Genomic DNA, 9,400 nt, shown 5'->3' with positions numbered 1-9,400 from the left:
TTCTATAATACTAGGTTTTAGCCCCTTCTTAAGAATGGTCTCATGACCCTAGTAAACCTTACTTTAGTCCCCCCATCCATGATCATCCAATCCCTATATCCATCCTTCCTCAAGCACTTCACCCCAAACAAGTTATGTTCTGGTACTGCCACACTGAAAGTGTCCATTCCTTAATTACTTATAGCTAAAATGCTGCATTCTTTCTTTTGTCTCTAAGTCCCATGACATTCCAAGTACACCCCCTCACTTCACTAATTTTACTCATTCCAGGGCACTGAACCATGTCCACCTCAGACTCCTCCTCAATTGTTACTCCCCCCAGGTCCTTTCTCTCCAACTGAATGGCTCTCCATGTAGTCTCCACTTGCCATTTAAACCTACCCATAGATGAATTTTCACTATCCTCAACTCCTAAAGGGCACCAAACCCCTCTTTAGATTTCACACTAGCAATTGAGCCCCTTCCATCTATTTTGATGAGGCTTTTCCTCACTTCCCCTTTTACCTGCCCTAAGATTGCAACCTCCTTTCCCTTTTTCTCTCGCCTTTATCCATCCCTAATCTCCAGTCCCCTCTTCATCATCTTCTTTCCCTTATTATCCCTTTCAACACCCTTGTCAGTTCTCTCATCATTATTCCCTCCAATCGATTCTTCCCTTTTCCCCTCCTCCCCTATTATTTCCCCGCCAGTGATGTAAGTGGCAAAAATAGTCACCTAGGCATATCATAAGTGTCAACTCGTGTTGAGCTTGACATCTCAACACTTCCCCTCAAGATCAGCTCCATCTATAGAACTCCAAGCATAGTCTAAAATCTGTGAAGCTTCTCTACTCCCAGGGATTTTGTGAAAATGTTAGCTACCTACTCCTCTGTGCTAACATACATGAGATCAATGTCTCCTGCTAAGACCCTCTCTCTGATGAAGTGATAGTGGACCTCTATGTGTTTAGTCCACGCATGAAAAATCAAGTTCCTCTCACCAACTATATACTACTAAGGTTGTCATAATAGATAACAACCTGTCTATCAACCTACAGCCCCAAATCACCAAGTATCTTGCGCAAGAAAGCTACCTCACATGCTGCCATTGCAACATCCCTATACTCTGCCTGTGTACTCGACAAGGCAACTATTGGCTATTTCTTGCTGCTTCATGTCATAGTACCACTCCCAAAGGAAAACATAAATCCACTGGTAGATCTCCTATCTGCGATACTACTATCCCAATCTGCATTGGTCTATCCAAACACCTGCGACTCTGTACCAGCTTTATAAAGAGACCATAGTCTACTATAGACTTCACATAGCATAATGTGCGGCTCACACCATTCAAATGTGGCTTTGGAGAAATTTGCATAAACTAAGTCTCCAATCCAATTGTATAGTTCAGATTGGGCATGGTGATCATCATGTAGATCAAGCTACCCACTATCTTCCTGTAAATAGTGGGGTTCTCCAAAATCTCACCTGCAACTGCACTCAACTTGCCATTTGAGTCTAATGGAATAGAAATTTACTTACAACCAGCCATACCATATTTGGACAACATGTCCAATACATATTGCTTGTGTAATAGCCATATGCCCTTGGCAGTCCTAATAACCTCAATGCGAAGGAAGTACCTCAGCTCACCCAAATCCTTCATGTCAAATTTCTGCTTGAGGAGACATTTCACACTCTCAACTTCCAATCACCCCCAACGATAAAGTCATCCACATATATTGTGATGACCACAAGGCCCTTATCACTCTTCTGCGCATAGAAAGAATGACCAGCATCTGCACATGAAAGCCAATGGTGATAAGATATTGTGCTATCTTATCATGCCATGCTCTCGGTGCCTGTTTCAAGCCATATAAGGCTTTACGCAACTTGCATACAAAATCAAGGTGACCCACATCTTCATAACATGGTGGCTGATCCATATACACTTCTTCTTGCAATTCACCATGCAAGACCGCATTCTTAACATCCATTTGATGTAAAACCCATTCTTTTGATGCAGCCATCACAATAACAGCTCTTACGGTTACAATCTTGGCAATGGGGCTAAACGTCTCCTCCTCATAATCAATGCCATAATTTTGAGCATAAATTTTGGCAACGAATCTTGCTTTATACCTGCTAATACCTCCATTTGAGTTGTGCTTTATTTTGTACACCCACTTGCATCCAATAGCCTTCTTATCCTTAGGCAACGGCACCAAGTTCCAAGTCTCATTTGCATCCAATGTAGCCATTTTTTCATCCATGGCTTTCTCCCAATCTACATTCCCAATAGCTTCTTCAAGACATGTGGGTTTAACATCTTGCACAACTTTAGCCATATATGAATAATGATGAGCCACATAACCATTATATGTCAACCTGTTAACATGTTTTCTAAATCTCCGTGACCTACGTTGTTCATGATCACTACTTGGCATTTTTGTAGCTTCTCTTGCCTTGCTTACACTAGGTGTTCTAATAGTTGTAATCCCAAGCTCATCATCAAGGCTCTGCTCCAACCCACTAGATTCTCCATCAACATAAAAATGCCCTATAGAAATGTTGGGCATACCAAGAGGCTCACCAACCTTCTCTTTGCCTTTCCATGATGTACCAACTGCATTTTTCAGGACTGGTGTTTTGACGTAGCCTGCCACTCCATGGTCTATCAATAGACCCAACACAAGAAGACTCTCCTAGTCCACTCAATGACTATGATTATTGCTGATTTTCATTCTGTGTGCAATCACATTTCCAGTTACATCAACCCCAACAGCATTATTTTTAGTAGCATACCAGCTACACATTTCATCAAACATAACATCTCTGCTTACCCTCAACTCACGGCGGGTAGAAGGGTTATAGCATCTATATCCCTTTTTCTCAAGGGAATATCCAATAAACACACATTTTTATGCCTTTGATCCAATTTCGTACGCAGCCCATCTAGCACATGCACATAAGGCAATACATCCAAAAACTTTCAAGTGAGATAAATCAGGTTTCTTGCCACTAAATTTCTCCTTTGGCATTACATCATGTATGGCTATAGTAGGGGTCCTATTCATGATATAAACTACTATGGAAATAGATTTAGCCTAATAGCTATGTAGCATATTCTTCTCTGCCATCAATGCTCGTGCTATCTTTGCAATGTGCTTATTTTTCTACTAAGCAACTCCATTTTGCTACGAAGTGTATCTACATGTAAACTATCTCTAAATGCCATTCTTCCACAAAAAATCAGAGAACTCATTGGAGAAGTACTCTCCCCCTCCGTCTGACCTTAGGCACTTCACATGCTTTCCTGTCTGCTTTTCAGCCCATCACTCTAAAATTATGAAAATGAGTGAAATTGTCACTCTTCTCCTTCATGAAATACACCCATACTTTCCTCGTGTGATCATCAATAAATTTTACATAATACCTGTAGTCACCTATAGATGTAGTTTTTGCAGGACCCCATACATCTTAATGCACCACATCTAGTACATTCCTACTCACATTTCTATGATATGGAAACACATGCTTTGTCTGCTTTCCAAATTGACATGCTTCACATACTTTCTACATACCATCAACTTTAAACTTAGGCAGCCCTATCACGATTTCTTTAGTTTGCATAAACGTCATTCTTTGCACATTTACATGCCCAATTCTCTTATGCCAAATGTATGTATCTGTAACAACTCCCCAGAACCCTATGTAAACATTGCAGCTTTCACTTCAGGTATACATTATGCCCACTCTATTGTCTTTTGTAACGAACCTGCACTTTTCTTTACTTCGACATAACAATCATTAGGGTTAAAGCACACCTGCAAACCTTGCTCAATCATCTAGCCATTAGAAACCACATTCTTTGTAATATTTGGAATGTGTACATCTGCAAGATACTTCACCTTACCATTCTACGTAGATAATGGCACATTTTCAACATGGGCAATTGGATGAGTAGTATTGTTATATGCACATTATGTGTGCATATAGTAGGAGGGTAACCCACATTAGGCTTGTGAGCATGGGAGCATGGGAACAAGCTCTAGTGGAGCATGGGTTAGGACTAACCTTAAGGGTTAAGGTTAGGGTTAGGCATCCAAGGGTCACACATGGAAAATCGAGAGTCAAGAGTCACTTGAGGGCCCTCCTATATAATAGGGGCATGGGGCACACTCAAGGGAGGCTTGGAGGCTTAGGCGATGGTCTCTTGTGTATAGAGATCCATATTTACTCACCTACCATTTCACACTGTAGCTACATGCTATTGGATTGGAGTTATACCTCTTGATGGTATGGGACATCAAGGTAGAGGTATGATGTATTTCATTTATAATTCATGTGTGCATCCCTTGGGCTCGAGGGTGGTCGGGTGGTTGAGTTTATGCCTTATTTATGCATGTTTATGCGTAACAATTATCTAGAGAGATCTTAGGATTTTAACAGTGGTATCAAAGCAATCTCTAGTTAATTGTTGTGTTGATTTTTTCTTATTGCAATTTTCATCCAACACCTTCTTCTTGAAAGCCGAATGAGGTACAAGATACACCTTCTCCTTGAAGTAAAGGAGTCCATTTTACAATAAAAAATGAGGAAGCTCTTCACAAGTACCAAGCTATAATTTTTGCATCATTTGTGAAGTCTCCTCATGCAACATGTACTCCTCTTGGATGTCTTCAATCCAATCTTTATGCACTTCCATGATGGCAAACAATGTACAAGCCCACACTCTTGAGAGTGAATCAGCCCCACCACATTATCGTTCCCCTTCGTATATAAAGAATTTCAAAATCATAATTTTGAAGGGTTGCCAACCACCTCCTTTGCTTGAGTGAGATATTTGGTTGAGAAAGAAAGTACTTGAGAACCCTATGGTCACTTCTCACATAAAACTTGCTTCCATAGAGATAGTGATGCCATTTCTTGATTGCATGTAATATGGCACTCATCTCTTGATCATAAACATTCATCTCCTTCTCTTTATCATCAAGTTTGCGGCTTTCAAAAGCAATCACCCCATGGTCTTGATACAACACGCCACCAATACCTCTTCCACATGCATCCGCTCTAATAGTGAAAGGCTTGGTGAAATCTGGGCATACCAAAATTGGGGTGGAAGGAAGCATTCTCTTCAACTCTTCAAAAATTTTATGGGCTGTTACATCCCAAAAGAATGCCTCCTTCTTCAACTTATCAGTCAATGGAGCCACTATGTGAGCATACTTCTCAATGAACCTTCTATAAAATGAAGAAATCCCTACTAATCCCCTTAGCTGAGTGATGTTCTTGGGTATAGACCAATTCTTCACACATCCCACCTTCCTTGGGTACACTCTAATGCCATTATCACCCACAATGTGACCAAGATACTCAACTTTACTTGCCGTGAAAGTGTATTTACTCTCATTTGCATACAATTTGTTAGCTTGAAGTGCAACAACAAAGACCTTGCAAACATGAACCAAATGCTTCTCTTCACTTTTGCTATACACCAAGATATCATCGAAGAAGACCAAAACAAATTTGAAGAGGTATGGTTGTAGCATTTTGTTCATTAAGGCTTGAAAAGTGGCGGGCGTATTGCATAACCCAAACGGCATCACCATATAATGATACAATCCCCTTTCAGTTCTAAATGCCGTCTTAATCTCATCACCACTCTTCATCACCACTCTTCATCCTTATTTGGTGATAGCCAAACCTCAAGTCAATCTTTGTGAAGAACTTGGCACCTTTCAACTCATCCAATAGATCATCAATCCTTGGAATAGGATACCTATTTTTTATTGTGATCTTGTTCAAATCCCTATAATCAATGCACATTCAAAAGGTACGATTGACTTGGTTCCACCCATCCCATATCTATTAATTCTTGGAATTTCTTGGCCACCTCATCTTTCTCCACTTTTGATAATCTATATGGTGGCTTGTTGTGATAGGCCTAGAGTTAGCCTACTTCTTGAGCTCCCTTTTGAATTGAGTTCAATTGATAAGGTTTAGCTTTGGTGTATGGTTTCCCCCCCACCAAGTGACACCTTGTCCATTATGCATAAACTCCGTGTAGCCACGTTGCAAGTTCATGGTTATGCATCCAAGAGTAGATAACCAATCACAACCCAAGATTATATCAATGGGACCCATGTCAAGCATCAATAAATCCACTTTTTGCAAGTGTAATCATGTGAGATCACCAAGGCCACATCATGGCATATCATTTTGCAATCCATTTCAGCTCCATTTGCAACTTATACTTTATGCAAATTTTTCAAATACATAGGCTGTAATTTGAGACTGCATATGGATTTTGTGTTCACAAAGCTATGTGTACTTCCATTATCCACCACCAACACATGAGAAAATCTTCCATTGATGTATGCCTTAACCCTCAAAGTGTTTGCTCCTTTGCACTCGGCATATGAATCATGGGACAATGTGCATAAGGTTGGTTCCATACAAGTATCCTCCAAAGTACACATAGGTAAGCCATCATCATATTCAACTTGTAACCAATGTTTGGTGCCACCAGGTCAAAAGGGAATTCACCATCCAGATCATAAACATGGTCACTCTCCTCAAAGTCTTTGGCAATCATTGAAGATCTCAGCCTCTTTCTTATTATCATCATCTAAAACTTCGGAGTACACCATATTAAGCTTGATATTCTTTACTTTTTGCAAACTTTGTAATGCTCCTTATTCCATTTCTCTCCACATTTAAAGCACAAGTCTTTACTCCTTAATTCATTGACGCAATCCTCCCTTATGAACTTGCTCTTGGTAGCACCATTAACTTCGGAGTACACCATATTAAGCTTGATATTCTTTACTTTTTTGCAAACTTTGTAATGCTCCTTATTCCATTTCTCTCCACATTTAAAGCACAAGTCTTTACTCCTCAATTCATTGACGCAATCCCCCCTTATGAACTTGCTCTTGGTAGCACCATTAGGAGGCTTCCCATGAACACTTGTAGACTTTTGAGGAACATGAGAAGTATTACCAAATCTGCAATTTGATTTTCCTCCACTTCCATACACCGTAGGACACTTGGGCACAAAAGAAGTGGGTTTGGCATCCCTCAAAGACTTTCCATAAGTGTTACGAGCTAAATCATTATGAAAATTCCCTCAATTTAACCATGCATTTGATTACTTCTCTTCATAGATCTCCACCAAATGCATGGCTTCTTTGAGAGTGGTTGGCCTTTGTGCCTTGACATCTACACCGATATTGGTCCTTAAACCCTTGATGTACTTGGCCATCATAAATTCTTCACTAAACCCATGTACATGTAGCATAAACTTCATGAATTTGTGGATGTAGTCTTTGACACTACTTTGCCTTTGTTGCAAGTCATCCCACTCGCACATAATCCTGTCCTGATGCAATTGAGAGATAAAAGTGTCTCTCATTTCATTCTTGAAAGCATTCCATGAAGTAATTTCATAAGCTTGAGATTGTAAATGCCTCCACCAAGCATGTGCATACCCTTCTAAATGCAACGTTGCAAAGTAAACCATAGACTTCTCACTTCTAGGGTTCATTTCAAAGTAGAAGTCGAGCTTGTTGAGCCATTCTTCAAAGTAGAAGTCGATCTTGTTGAGCCATTCTTCAAAGTCTTCATTGGAAGTATTCTCTCCATTGAACTTTGGTAACACTATTTTTTCTTTAACACCTTTGAACTCATCATGTCTTCCTGCATGCCCATGATCACAATTCCCTTGCCAATCATCATGCAAATTATCTTGCATGTGCCAATCATCATCATGCAACTCTTCCCTTTACATCCTTGGAGATCTTCCAACAAAATTGGAAACTGAATGTTGAGTAGAGCCATGTGCCAATCCTCTTCCTCTTGTAGAAGTATGAGAAGCGGGGCCATGAGATGTACTCAACATATCATGGTGCATATGCCCTTGAGAAGAAGGAACATTCCCCTTGTTTTCAAAATGCATGTCATTCCCATCTCTAATGTTGACTCCTTTTGTAGGCCTTGGCATCCCATCACCAAAAGAGAAGTGTTGTTGCATTTCATTGCCATGAGGAATTTGATGCATATGAGAACCTTGAAAAGGTGTGCCTTCATGATTATGCATCCTCGCATCTTGATAAGGTGGTTGGTTACCACCATTCCTTGACTCACTTCTCAACAAAGCCACCTCACTTTTCAAAGTGTTGATGTTTATTTTGCGAGTTGATGAGTTGGTATTGAAGTTTGGATTACTTATCATCAAAACTATCCAATATTGCTCTCATTATGCACATCATCTCATACGTGTAATTGGAGACGGGTGGTACTTCTTCGGTTTTAGAAGGTTCTGCCCTTGCATTAGTCACCATGTTTGCATAGGTAACCTCCTCACAAGCATTCTTGCCTTTGCCATCTCCAAGCACTTTGTCACACACCAACCCATGTACCGACATTTTCTCAACATGTGCATTATCCCCAATTCCAAATGCACCATCAATGTCTTTTGCAAGTTTCCCTTGATTAGGTTCCAACATTTCTTGAGTCTCATCCACAATCTTGCGTGGTCTTCCCCTTGGAATAGTTACAAATTTTGGATTGAATGGATGAAAGGCCAAATGACATTGGAATTGGGTGCTCAAGGGCTCTATGGATAGCTAATCATGTGTACTAACACAATATGTAAAAACATGAATTTTCCAAATGAGGTACACGATACACCTTCTCCTTTAAGTAAAGGGGTCCATTTTGCAATTGGAAATGAGGTAATTCTTCACAAGTACCAAGCTGTAATTTCTGCATCATTTGTGAATTCTCCTCATGCAACATTTAGATGTCTTCAATCCAATCTTTATGCACTTCTATGATGGAAAACAATGTACACGCCCACATTCTTGAGAGTGAATCAGCCACCACATTATCCTCTCTATTTTAGGGTTTATGAAGTACTGCTGAGAATGAAAAGTTGGCTGTAAGATGATCAGAACTCGATCGATTTTGATAATCTATAGATTTTTGGAACTATCTTAGTAAGTACTATCATCCCCCCAAATATTTTGACAAATGTCAAAGTGGAAGTCAATTCTGTTTTAACTTTTATCAAAAAGACAACTATGTCACTTTGACCTAGCAAATGAAATTGGAATTAGAGAGTTAAGGGCTTGATTGGAAGGTCTTATGAATTAATAACAAGGTATATAAAGAACCATGTGACACAATCTAGGGTTTATGACTAAATTAGGGTTTGGTGATTTTTGGAAAACCCTAATTTTCACCCCCCAAACAATGTCAGAATCAAGATCTTTTAAGCTTGACGTGAAGTACTTATGGAGTATTACAAGAAGGTATAATGCCCTAGGCAAGACCTAAAAACCCTTATGACTTAATTTAGGGTTTAGGTTGCAGGTATGCAAGGGAATTTTTTCAGCATGACCTTTGGGCATTGCTAC

This window comes from Cibotium barometz, chromosome 60 (genome assembly GCF_041138505.1).
Source record: "Cibotium barometz isolate CiBa-2024 chromosome 60, ASM4113850v1, whole genome shotgun sequence".
NCBI classification, from domain to species: Eukaryota; Viridiplantae; Streptophyta; class Polypodiopsida; order Cyatheales; family Cibotiaceae; genus Cibotium; species Cibotium barometz.
The sequence above is the reverse complement of the archived record's forward strand: the minus strand, read 5'-3'. Positions refer to the sequence as shown.